At 39.2% G+C, this 13,201-nt stretch overlaps 1 long non-coding RNA gene across 2 annotated transcripts; it reads right to left on the bottom strand.

Moving 5' to 3' along the window:
* Positions 1 to 7,707: 7,707 nt before the first annotated feature.
* LOC114235156 (uncharacterized) lies at positions 7,708 to 13,100 on the bottom strand. Of its 2 annotated transcripts, none has more exons than XR_008555550.1 (3): positions 12,873 to 13,100; positions 8,452 to 8,652; positions 7,708 to 8,301 (listed from the first exon to the last, which is right to left on the bottom strand). It is a non-coding gene; the product is annotated as an uncharacterized LOC114235156 (long non-coding RNA). The 2 variants fall into 2 exon arrangements; XR_008555551.1 differs by having other exon boundaries at positions 7,708 to 8,288.
* Between the last annotated feature and the right edge of the window lie 101 nt (positions 13,101 to 13,201).

Here is a 13,201-nt window from a genome sequence, read left to right as displayed (position 1 = left end):
AGGAACAAGTCCATAATTAATCTATGTATATGTAAAGTCTAGTCCAAGGCTTAGCACATAGTAGGTGCTCTATTCATAACTTTTGTAGCTACATATTGGTAAGAACTGAAAATACCAATATATTGTTTTATTCCATGTAAAACACCCAACCAAATTGGTGACAAAATATGGAAATATAGTTGAATATATTGTTTCTCTAACCTTTTCAATTCTTAACCCCTAGAATCTTATAATACTCCTCCATATTCTTACTGAACCTTCAGGTTTCAGAGTTGAGAAGGGAAATATAATGTACTTTTGCTTTGCTCCCACAGACCCAGTTAGCTTTGTGCAAGAATGTGGCTTCCACAGGTATGGTTGAGTGAGAGGTATGGTTGGGAATAGGTAGGGTGGAAAGAAAGAAAAAGGAACCAGATTGGGGAGGTGGCTGCCCTGTACAGCATGGTCATCATCCCAGCTCACCCATGCTGGAGGTGTTCTTTTTTTAGTGTCATACATATCCAGGAGTCTCTTCTTCCCACCTCTAGGAATCCAAAAATAAATGAGACTGATGATCATGGGCTTGATGCCTGCCAAACTGGCAAGTATGGGCAGATGGGCTCCCAGTAATGGGAGTTGTCTCTTGCTGCCACCTTAGCCCTTTGGAGACTGTTGTCCACCTATTCCTGCTGAGTCTACTGGGTATTTTGTTCCACTTAGGTATCTGTTGTTGCAGATTACAGGAATTAGGATACATACCGGTATGGGCTCTTGAGTGGGTCTAACGCTTAATCTGCTTAATTATTGCATGGTTCCCTTACCAGGGGAAAACCCTTATTTCATTCTCTCCTGTGTCCATGCTCATATTTTCTGTCTTTCTCCATATAAAGGCCAACTTGCTCCCAATCTCTTTCCATATTTATCTCAACATTTGGGGATCTGCTCAGCATTTGTGGCAGAGACAGGAAGGATAGATTCAGGGATTCTCTTAGCAAGTTTAAGTTAGCCCAGGGCTCCCTATCATTCATACCTTTGGTAGAAAGTTATCCTATTCCCTTATTTTAGTAACTATAGAAATCTACCTTGTGGACCCTAGAAAATGGCCCTGATAAATTGGGACACTGTCTGTACCTTTTGCTAAGAGTCAAATTAGCGCAAAACAAATGACTTTTTTTCCATTTGGGTACAGAGGAAGGGTGTGGAAGGCCTAAGGTAGAAAGAGGAAAAAGAGGAAGAGGTATCAAAAAGGAGGATCTAATACTGGATTTCAGTTCCCACTACTGGGAAATGGTTCATTTCCAATTCTGCATTTCAAGAACAAAAAGACTTTCTGATGATCTTTTTCATTTTCTTTGGATCAGTATGAATCCTTAGCAGTAATTTATGTCCTCCTGTACTTAAAGGGTTAAGATATTTTGGGAAGTGAAATAACCATATTTAGGGATGGTTATAAATTCAAGACAGGGCATTTCAAATACATTGTTCCCCAGATAGAATTGGAGTCACAGAATCTGTAATCTGTTCCGGAACAACCTGATGGCTTTACTTAACTGTGATAGTTTGCTCATTAGGTTATCCATTCATTCAACATTCAGCAACCACTTTGAACTGTGCATTATAAATTACAGTGTTTTCCCCTCCATTGCCCTTGATTCTTATGAGAATCCTGTAATAGAGTCCCTTAGCAGAAATTATTATTTTGGAGAACAAGAAACTGAGAACCACAGAAGTTAGTCAGTTGTGGAACTTAAACTGGAACCCAGATCATCAGATTTTAGATCAAATTCTCTTTCAGTTCTACCTACTTTAATCAACGTTTTCTAAGTGAGTACCATATGTTGGACAGAAGTCAAAGAAAACAAAAATCAAATATTCTTGTCCTTGAAAAGCTTCTAGCCTATTAAAGAAAAGCAGAGATCTAGGCAGGGATGTAGATTGGAAGTAAGTACAGGGATCCTTCCTTGGAGAATGCTGAGAGTCTGGTGTAGAAAATTGTGGTAGGAGATGAAACTGAAAAGAATTTTGAGGGCCTAAAGTGCTTGATTTATTGATTCACTATCATCAAGTCTTCTCAATATACCTTCCCAAATGATGGCCTTTATTAATGTCATTACTAATATTTTTCTGTCCCATTTTCTTTTCACCATTTTGCTGGCATTTTAGTGCCAGTGCCTCCAAAGAGTAACGTTGTTCATAGCAACTTGATATTAAAAGCTGCCAGACAATTGTAGATTGCTAAAATCTTGTCTGGTAGTTTTATGCATGTGCCATTATATGTAACTCATCCTTGCTTGGTCATAAAAAGGAAATGGTCACAACTCCTGATACATAGGTTCAACCCTGAGGCAGGTTGGGCCTTGGTGACTAGCATGCTGTGGAAACTGGTCTGGATTCAGGGCTGGCACCTGGAGATATCATCTGACAGTGTATACCCCAAAGTTTGGAATACCTAGAGCTGTGGTCGGAAAACTGCGGCTCTCGAGCCACATGCGGCTCTTTGACCCCTTGAGTGTGGCTCTTCCACAAAATACCACGGCCTGGGCAAGTCTATTTTGAAGAAGTGGCATTAGAAGAAGTTTAAGTTTAAAAAATTTGGCTCTCAAAAGAAATTACTGTTGATATTTGGCTCTGTTGACTAATGAATTTGCTGACGACTGACCTAGATAGTTGGAATGGACTTGAGCTTAGTTGGATAGGCATCAGGAGTTATTAGGTGTCTAGTTCATGTTAGGGATGGTGGTGTGTTCTGGAGTCTATGCTGTGGGCTGTGGAAAAGTATGAGGCTGGGTGATCTGTCTGCTCCTGGTAGAACTTGCTAGAAGATATAAAAATCAGGGTCCAGACAAAGCTCTGGCCTGCAGGTTGAGCCAACCTAGTGATGATGGTGGTGGGGAGAGCTGAGGCTCTAACTGTGCTCCAGGCTCTTGTGGATCTTCCTGCATCATGTATCGGGTGTTAGTGGATGGTACATTGAGATGACTGTGATATATATATATCCCGTTCTAATTAATACTGGATGAAAAACTCTGAGGTTCAGCCTGCTCAGGGAGGGAATCAGTGCCTTGCACTGATATTGGAGTGGGATGTGGGACACAGCATGTGAGAAGAAGCTGTAGTATTGTATTAGGCTCAGAATCAGGATGTTTGGGGCCCACTCCTGGCTCAGTACTCTTGCATCACCCAAAACAAGTTGCAGCACCTTTCTGGGTCCTTTGCTTCCTCAGTAAACTGTGTGCCCCCAGGGGTCAGGGTCCCCTATTATATTTGTTTGTTTCCCCAACATCTAGCACAGTGTTTATCCCACACAAAAACTGCCAATGAACCATGTGTTGAATGATAAATGAGTGAGTGAATAGAGAAAGCTGAGCATGAAGAATTAGTCAGTGGCTTAAGGGAAGAGGGGCTTATCCAAACCATGGTTCTTATCCTCATCCCCTAGAGTTTGATGTCTACTCTCATGCCCTTTGTTGATGAACAGTGATTCAAATAAGGTACAACTCACCAAAGTTCCTAATAGTCTTATGAGTCTCTGAAGAAAAAAACATTGTTAACCTTTTGCACTTGGATGTCGAGTATGACTCGACACGGTTAGCATTAGAATTAAAGGAATCGAGAAAAAAGCGAGTGCAAAGGGATATAGTTTATTTTTACATTGCTTTCCTTAGCATTCATTAGTCAAATGTGTTATAAGAATAAAAAACAAATCTCCTGGAGCCCCAGAAGGAGCCAATTAAAGTTTATCTACCTGGAGAGGACCTGGGTGGCTTCACAGAGACAGTGAAGTAACCAGGAAACCCTTTGACATTTGCAAATGCTGTGAAACACCAACAAACAAGATAAGCATACTAAAACCAACAGGGTGGTGGAACCAGATCAGAGATTTACAGGATTCGTTTAATCTCATTATGGTCAATATGCTCAAAAAGGGTGATGTTTTGTTGGAGTGCAGACAAGTGTCTCCCAGAGTGAAAGGTCTTCTCCAAGAGTGAGTGGGCAGTTCTCACTTTTGCTCTATGCCCTAAAGATGTGGGAAGCTTTGACTTTAAGTCAAACATCCAAAACTCTAAATTAGAGAAGTAATTGTTTGCATGTAAAAGCCTTCACCGAGGGTTCTTCCATCTATATTGAGGGTGAGTTTGTGAGATATATATCAAATTAATATATAAACTCTACACAATTTGGAATATAAAGAAAAAAATAAAGGAGGAAAACATTCATCCATAATCCTACAACCCTAAAATAGCCATTGCAAATATTTTTTGTTAATTGTGTACTCTTGTGTATGTGTATCCAGTCTAATTTCTATGAAAAGTATTGTTAAACAGTTACAAATACACTACTTACATATATTATATGTCCCTACAATATATATATGTGTGTGTATATATCTATATATATCCTACTTCTTTTCACTTCACCTGTTACTATAGTATTTTCCAATTTCAATTTTTAAAAATTAGTTGTATTATAATTTTTAAAATATTTTCCATCCAACACCCTTTCCCCCAAATAAATCATGATGGGACATGTAGGTTGTTGAAAATTTTTGTTGCTAGATATAATGCTTGAATATATATATATGTATATATATATATAATGCATATATATATATATTCATATAAATATACATACATATATATATATATATATATATATATATATATATATTCATTCAAAGATACTTTTCCCTGTATGTCGAACTATGCCTTGAAGATAGATTCCTAGAAGTAAAATTACTGGGTCAAAGGGCATTACTATATTTATGACTCTTGAGATGCATGACCAAATAGATTACTGAGTCATGTTAACCAAAATGGTCTATGAAAGGATTCAGTCTCACTGCATTTCACTAAGAATTATTTACATGTCAGCCTCCATAGTAAATATAAGGATTGATTCAAAGATCTTATAACCACTTGGCAGAGAAGCTGACAGAAGTGGGAAAAGATACTGGAAACTTAAGTGCAGCATTTGAACTAGACACCACTGATAACCAACAATTGGTTAGGAATTAATGAAGCACTTCTAAAATAATGTACAGTTTATCAAGGTAATAGTCCTCAGTTTACCAAAGTGAAGACTGAAGCAAAATAAATAATTCAAGATGGACTGGTTGATGGGAGTTAACTCTACCACTAATTTGCTGGATGATCTTTGTAAACCATTATCCTCGCTTGACCTTCCCAGTTTAGATTATGGGATCTTATCTAGAAAATGAATAAAAATTTCTAAAGTTTTGGGGTCCGGTCATCAATTCTTTAGATACCCCAGGGCTATAACTCTGCTATTCAACTCTGATGAGATCCAAAGTTCTATTGGAGTTGTACAATGAAAGAGCAGATAATCCACGAAGCTCTTGAGGCTCCCCCAACCTAAGTGATGAATCCCCAAGTTCTATTGTCCTATATGGACTGATGGAAAGATTTTTCTAGGCCTTGTTTGCATGGAAGGTTTCCACAAAGAAACCTGGAATAAGTGGATTTATAAGGTGACTCGAGTCATCCACCATCATGACAACATTTGGCCTTTGGTGCTTCCCTAGTGCTCTCCTCTTAGTTCTTTATACAGAAATTAGTTAAATTGCTTTCAATTTAGTAAACTAAATGAATAAATGCTGTCTTCCTTATTTCCATGACTCTATTTTGGGGTCATGATTGGGTGGGAAGCAAGCCCTCTCAGATGTTGAGAGAGGCCTGGCTCACTTTTTGGAGATTTCTGATATTGAAAAGGAAAATAAAGATATGCCCCTATTTCCCACTCCCCCCTCTAACTATATATATAAATTGAGAAGATAGTACAGAGAACAACTATGTGCCCAGTTTTCCCTATTAACATTTTATGATATGATGGAACATTTGTATCAATTAACAAAACAATATTGACACCATATTAACTTAAGTCTATCATTTATTCAGGTTTGCTTAGGTTTACCTTATGTCTTTTTCTATTCCATGCTCCCATCTGGATCACTATATTACATTAAGTTGTCATATCTCCTCAGGCTATTCTTGGCTACTTCACACTTTCCTTGTTTTTTTATGACCTCGACGCTTTTGAGGAATACTGATCATGTATTTTGTAGGATGCCCTACTATTATCTGATGTTTTCCTCACAAATAGACTGGGGTATGGGAAGAAGATCATGTATGTACAGAACCATTTTCATCATCTCATATCAAAGGTAGATACAATCACCATGGTTTATCACTATTGATGTTGACCTTGATGACCTGGTTGATGTACTCTGTTTGGCAGGTTTGTCTACATAAAATTCCTCCCTCCCTCCCATATTGTCCTCTTTGGAAGGAAGTCACCATGCACAGCTCACATTTAAAAGTAAGGAGTTATACTTCCTCTCCTTGAGGACAGTGTATCTACATAAATAATTTGGAATTCTTCTGCAAGGGAGATTTGTCTCTTTTCTCCCATTTATTGATATATTCAATAATTTATTTATATCTGTGTGGATTCATGGATATTCATTTTATACTTCAGGTTGTAATCCAATATTACTCTATTTTGTTGCTCAAAATTTTTCAGCTTTGGCCATTGGAGCTCTTCGGGTAGCTTTAGGATCTCTTTGAAATATCCTTCATTGAAAGTTTTTGTTTTTAACAATTTCTTACTCTATGGTGCTACAAGATGTTCCATTCTAATTTTGTGTATTTCCTGCTCCAGTCCTAGAACTAGAATCAGCCATTTGTCCAAAAAGCCTTGCCTCCCAATACTGGAGAATGTATCAGATCACAATCTGCATTGGTGTGCTCACTGCTACTGCAGCATCATTGTTTTTAGGCCAAATGATATTTTAAATGCAAAATTATTATCTTCAACATGCACTCAAACTATGACACAATTGCACCATTCATAAAACAGTTATAGATTTATTAACTATATTAAATCACAGTACCTTAGGAGCCTGTGGGGGATCATATACTGAGTCCTACGCTGGGACCCAAACACAAAACACGTGTAAAATGATCTTCTTTCCATCTGTCTATGTATGGAAAAAACGATGGAGAAACTCTGGGGAGATCATGTCAAAAGTCCAAATGTGAGGCCTTCTGTGAATGTAAGGCCACAGAAAATGGCTATTTTTCAGGGCTACCCACTCCACATCCTCTTTCCATGATAAGCCATGGAAAAATCATAGCCCATATTTAAACCAGAGCATCCAAGTTCTGGATCCAGCTCTGTCAGTGATTCAGTGTATGTGGCAAATACATTCTGCCCGGGCTTCAATTTCCAATTATACAAAATCAGTAGTATTGGATTGGATAATTGCTAAGGACCCTCCCAGTTCTAGTATTTTATGTAACTGGCTCCGCCTCTCCTTGTCCATGGGATATCAATAATATTCCAGAATGTCTAAGCCAGTGGAGAGATGATGGTGGTATGGAGGTCACTGCTGTTAAAGGCCTTATTTTATCTAGACAATCAGATCTGAAAAATTTTAGACCTTTCATTTTCAAGAATGAAGATTTTAAAATTATAGGAAATATTTTTTAAAAATATAGGAAATAGTAATTTGATGGAAAATATCTCTTTCATTGACTTCAAGTTTCTTCTGGTAGACCAAGGCTTTTTTTTTTTTTTTTGTAAGGGCAAACTCTCACCTATAATTTCCTCTGACATGTAATAATTGCCTTCAATGCAGTGATGGCTGGGTTACCTCTGAGTTTACCAGGAATTTCTCTCTCTACCTCTCTCTCTCTCTCTCTCTCTCTCTCTCTCTCTCTCTCTCTCTCTCTCCACATTATGATATATTTTTCACACCCACACGGGGCTCAGTGGCTTAAAGACTGCCCAGTTTACAAGTGTCATCTCCTTTCTATCATTACCTAGGACAGTTTCCAAAAACAAACAAAACTACAGAAGAATTCTAGGTCAGAAAAGACACTTGGGAATTGTCACATCTGATTCTGAATGCTGGAGATCAAAATTATAAGGTCTTAGAAAATGCTTCTTCCAACTCCTAACATTTAAAATCTTCAATTGGCTTTTGGACCCACTCAGATAATCCCAGACTTTGGTCTACAATTGGTTAAAAATTGATAGAGGTGAGGATTCTGGGATTGCCTTCTTTACTTAGTTTACATTTTAACCCATTCCCCCACCCCAGGTACACAAATACACAAAGCTCCTTTCCATCTCTCCCTCCCCACCTTAAAGTTATGTAAATATGTATTTAGATACATGGGTATAGAATTTTGAGCAAATAGACATCATGCATATCATCTGGGTTATTCCTTCACATAGTCGAGGAAACTGAGTCTTGACAAGTGATTTTGCTCCAGGGCCCATAAGGACTTCCAGGCAGAACTGTAATTAGAAACCAAGGCTTTTTTGGCAATCTATCCAGTGCCCCACCCTCCACAACCTCACACTATGCCCCTGTGGAGTTACACGTTTGTGTGTGTGTCTCTATAGGTACATATGCTACATAGACACCGGCATGTAGGAAACATTCACCCAACATCTGTAGTCTGACCACAGGGAACAGTTTAATGACTCGAATTTCAGGCAGTAGAAAGGTTCCTGCGGGTGGAGGCTGAAATAAACAAGAAAAGCCACTGTGGAGATGTGAATGGAAAAGTACCAAGCACTCCCTCCCCCTGCACATTCTTCTGCTCTCCAGCTCTCCCTGCCATCAAGCCGGCTTCAGATAGGCTTCTGCGTGGTCAGGTGTACAGAGGGTGGTGTGGAGAAGAAAGAAAGAAAAAAAAATTCAGGCACAACATGCAAATCAAGTTTTTCCACTTCTAGCCTTAAGTAGTAAAGACAGCTAAGTACAGCAGCAGGGCAGAAGGGTGGGCCCTCCACCCTGAGTTTACAAACACTCAAGTGCTTTCCTCCTCTCATCCTTTTCGAAGTCCAGCTGCTGCTTTCCTTCATGCGAAGGTTTCATAGGAAGTGAAAACGCTGTTATTCAAAACAGTGATCGAATGCAATAAACAAATGATTACATGCCCCCCCCCCCATAGTTCTCTATTTTAAGCTCCCGATATTTATTTCCATTTCATGTAAGTGGGGAAAGTGGGGAAAAATCAGTGTTTGAAGGGAAAATTCTGAATTAGGCTGAAAAGAAAAAACAAGTCTTAGAATAATACAGGCTGAAAGCAGGAAGCATATGGATCAAAATTAAACGTCGACACTTTTTCAGAAAGTAAGTGGCTGGAAATCATCTTTCTTTTTTTTAATGTCTCAAAACTTTCCATATCTCTGAAAAATACCAAGAAAACTCCTTTTTTTTCTCCAATGATAATAGACTGAGCTTGCTTGCAATAGCTCCAAATGAAGGATTTGAAATAAAATGAATAGGTAAAATTGTTCATGTCAGGTAGATAACATCTCTCATATCCATCAAAAATAGTGTCACTTACAGCAGCACAGGTGACAAGCATAACCAAATTCAAATGACCATCAATACTCATCATGATTTGGAGTTTGTTCTGAGAACCAGTTTATAATTTACACAGAGCCCAAGTAGCCTTGCTTCCCTCAACTCTGCCAGAAAACGAGACAACCTCCTCCAAATCTAGATAGTCATATCCCCCTGATTCTCTAAAATGACACAGGACCATCAAACCACAAAGACCCCCTTTCAGCTGTGTTCCTGGGGTCATGCATGTCTACAATTGAGGGCCAGCTTCTCCTGGTAGAAGGAAACCTGGGGGAGTTGTGTTATTGATGGGCAAGGCTCCTTTCAGCTTGAAAGTCTGTAATTTTGTAATGTGGTAGTTTATAGATCTGCCCAGGTAGCAGAAATTCCTGACAGGGGAAAACAATTTCCTGTTTGGAGTCCCCTTAGAATGAGACCAGACAGTGCTTATTCCAACAATAGGTTCCTTTTCAGCTATGACTGAATTGTGAGGAAGATTTCGTGAGTGGAACTGAATGCAAAATCTGTTCCTTTCCTTAAATAGTTGTAACATTAGGACCACGATATTTTATTTTATAACAAAGCTTATGTTTACCCAGCAGCTGCAATTAGGAACCTATTACTATGGCCAGTCCACTGAGCAAAGGGGCTGGGCTGGACCCCTATGCTGAGTATTAATAGCCAGTAGAGTCATTAAATGATAGGACTGGTTGATACACAGTCCCTCCATATCTCCAGGAATCACACAATAAGACTCCAGACACGGAAACTCTCTTTAGAGTTCCTTCAGGATGATTTAAAAGAATTTGAATATATTCAAGTCAATCCTATCTTTAATCCTATAACGGTAGCACTGCTGTAGTGAGGGAGACTCACATGGCGATGCGAACTGGTTACTAACTGGGAGTGATCAAAATGAGTGAAGGAAGAACATGCTGGAAGAAATTCAATTGGTATAAAATTTGATAAAGTTTATTCCTAGGAATTGAAAAGAGATGAGAGGTGGGTGCACAATTTTCCTTACCACTCATTTAATAGAGAGGAAGGGGCCTACCTAAAAGTAAATCTCTACCTTTGGAATATTTTCAATATATATTTTTTTCTTGTAATGGTCTGCTTTGATCAATTTCTTTCAATGTAAACAGTTTGATTTGGCAGAACAGAAAAGAAGAAAGAAAGAGAGGAAGAACGAAAGAAGAAAAAAAAGTAGAACTGTAGGATTCTGGAACTTGGCCCTAGAAATAATATGCTGAGAAGGTTTGAGGTTCCTGGTGATGGGGTTAATCATCTCTAAATCAAGCCTGGTGGGTTCTCCCTCCTAGCGCTCCCTGCAGAGAATTAAAGAGGACTGAGGTACAAGAAGGGTGAATTCCTTCCCAGCCCCCACTCGGGTTAGTTCTATTGCCAGAGGGAGCAGATTTCCCTTTGCTCTGCAGCGCCCCCATGGGGCTAAGATTGAAGTAGCAAAGAGAACGCAGAAGGGACAAGCTTGAGTGAGTTAAGGTGGGGTTGGGGGAGGGATCAATGAGGCCAGAAGGCAACTTTTACAAGAAAAATGTCCAAAAATCATAAAACCTCATTGTACCATCAATAATAAGGCAGATCCATACAATTCACATTCCAAACCATATAGATACTCCCAAGAGGCCCTAAAGTTCTTATTGCTCATAAAAGAAAAAAAAATATCACACATATAAATACACAAAGAAAATCACTTCAGTAAAGTTGGGGTGTCATTTTGAATCCAGTAGGATTCATTTAAAACTCTTTGAAAAATGAGGGGAAACAAGATGATTAAAAAAAGAACACAAAAAGGGCATAAGCCTCTGGCAGAACAAATCTGCAACTTGACAATATCATGTGTCTTTAAGGGTAAAATGTTCACTTCAACAACAGTGACCGGATTAGGCCTATGTATATTTTTCAAAAATCTGTCACATGACATGCTTTTCTGAGAGGCTGTAAATAAGTATTAAACCATTCAGATTTCTCAGTGACGGACCTACGTATTTCCTAAGCTCCAGACCGTGTAGAAAATAATCACCTCCTTTGGACCTCTCCTGATTCTAAAACCCCCAACACAGCCTTTAAAAAAGGGGGCTGCATCAACCACAGCGTTGTCAGCAATAGATATGAACTTCTAATAGACTTCTTTTGGGAAAGAGATCCCAAACATCCCAGGAAACAGCCAGCAATCTTTCATAGCTCTGCTCACATCTCCATTATAAACCCAAATTTGAGGGATGGAGAGGTAGATTATTTTGGATGATATCGTTATTGGAAATTAACATGTGCAGAAATCTTGTGAAACCTTTAAGAACTCGTCTGTAATTTAATGAGTTGCCGGAAGGACTCTCATAGCCAAAGCTCAGAACAGCCTGACCTTTGAAATCTGCTTCTGGTCCAAACATTTTGGGTTAATTCTTGAGGAATGTGAAATATTATTTTCCCCTCACACCCCTTTTTTAAGAGAGAGACATTAAAGAAACAAGAGTCTCCCTCATTCAGGGATGAGTAGGAGGGGAAAAAACCCCAACCAACATTTAAATAGGGAAACTGGCAGTTCTGAATAAACAAACCAAGGCCCACAGTGAAATGATTCTGCACTGCATTTGCCTTTAAAAAAAAGAAAGGAAGGAAGAAAGAAAGATTTCCCTTTTCTCCTCCTCCCAACTCAGCTTGAAAACTGAGAACTGTGCTGCGTGCAGCGCATTATGGTTGTAGCACAGTCTGTTCTAAATACACGCAGTATCTGTGATTCTGGCATGGCAGGCCTTTAGAATTCCCTCCGGCTGATGTCTTAGAACACAGACAGAAGAGATTTTTGACAACGACCTTGAAACCAGACAGGAGTGGGGTTGGAGGTGGGGAGGAATCAAGACTTTAGGAAAAAGCAAAACACAAACAGGTATTTGGCTCACAGAATTTTGTAAAACACATGCGTACACATACCTAAATACACACAGGTTTTTGCAGCAAGAAATTTCCTAAGACTACAATAACAGAAAGAGTAAACCCACCACTTGCTGTCCTGGAAAGAAACAAACCCAAACAAAACAAATCCTCTGAACAGCCACTTAAGTGCAGGAGAGCCTCCTCTCAGTAAAAGTCCAAGGGGAAAAACAAAATTGCACCAAAAAAAAAAAAAAAAAAAAAAAAAAGTGGGGGTTGGGTTGCTTACATACAACCAAAAATTTCAGTTTCTTTCAGTAATAGCATCAGTATTACAATAGCACATCTTTAAAAAGCTTGAGAGATTAGGGAAACACAACCCCCCCACACACACACACACACACGCACACACACACACACACACACACACACACACAGACACCCAAATCCAACCTTTGCGGGATCCTAGGATTTACGTAACACCACAAACTTGCAAAAGGCAAACATCAGAAGCAAAAATCCGAAAACCATCAAAATACAACCACCAAAAATCCCAACCCATCACATTGACAAGGAAAACAAAAACTGTCCCAAATAAAAATAAAGCAAATGAACCCACCGAAAACTGCTTGGCAAATATTTTTCTCGTGGTGCCTAATATTCTAGCTGCAAAGAGCTGTGGTGTTTGGTTTTTTCTCTTACTCGCTTCTAAACCTAGTATATATAACAGACTTTTCCCAACGGTTCGAATCTCTCGCTCCCTTTCGTGTAATTTAGCTCCAGGAGCTGAGTTTATGGGTAAGAGAGGAGGAATTAGCCCCAGACCCCAGGAAAGCAAAGCGCACTCCCCCTCTTATGTCACCGAATAGCAAATTAGTTCTCAGAATTCCAGAGGCCGAGCTTTGCTACAGCGAAGACGCCGACGTCACAGAGGGGCCGCCCACGTGA

The sequence above is a fragment of the Eptesicus fuscus genome, chromosome 3 (assembly GCF_027574615.1).
Source record: "Eptesicus fuscus isolate TK198812 chromosome 3, DD_ASM_mEF_20220401, whole genome shotgun sequence".
Taxonomy (NCBI): Eukaryota; Metazoa; Chordata; class Mammalia; order Chiroptera; family Vespertilionidae; genus Eptesicus; species Eptesicus fuscus.
This window is presented reverse-complemented; position numbering and strand designations above follow the sequence as displayed.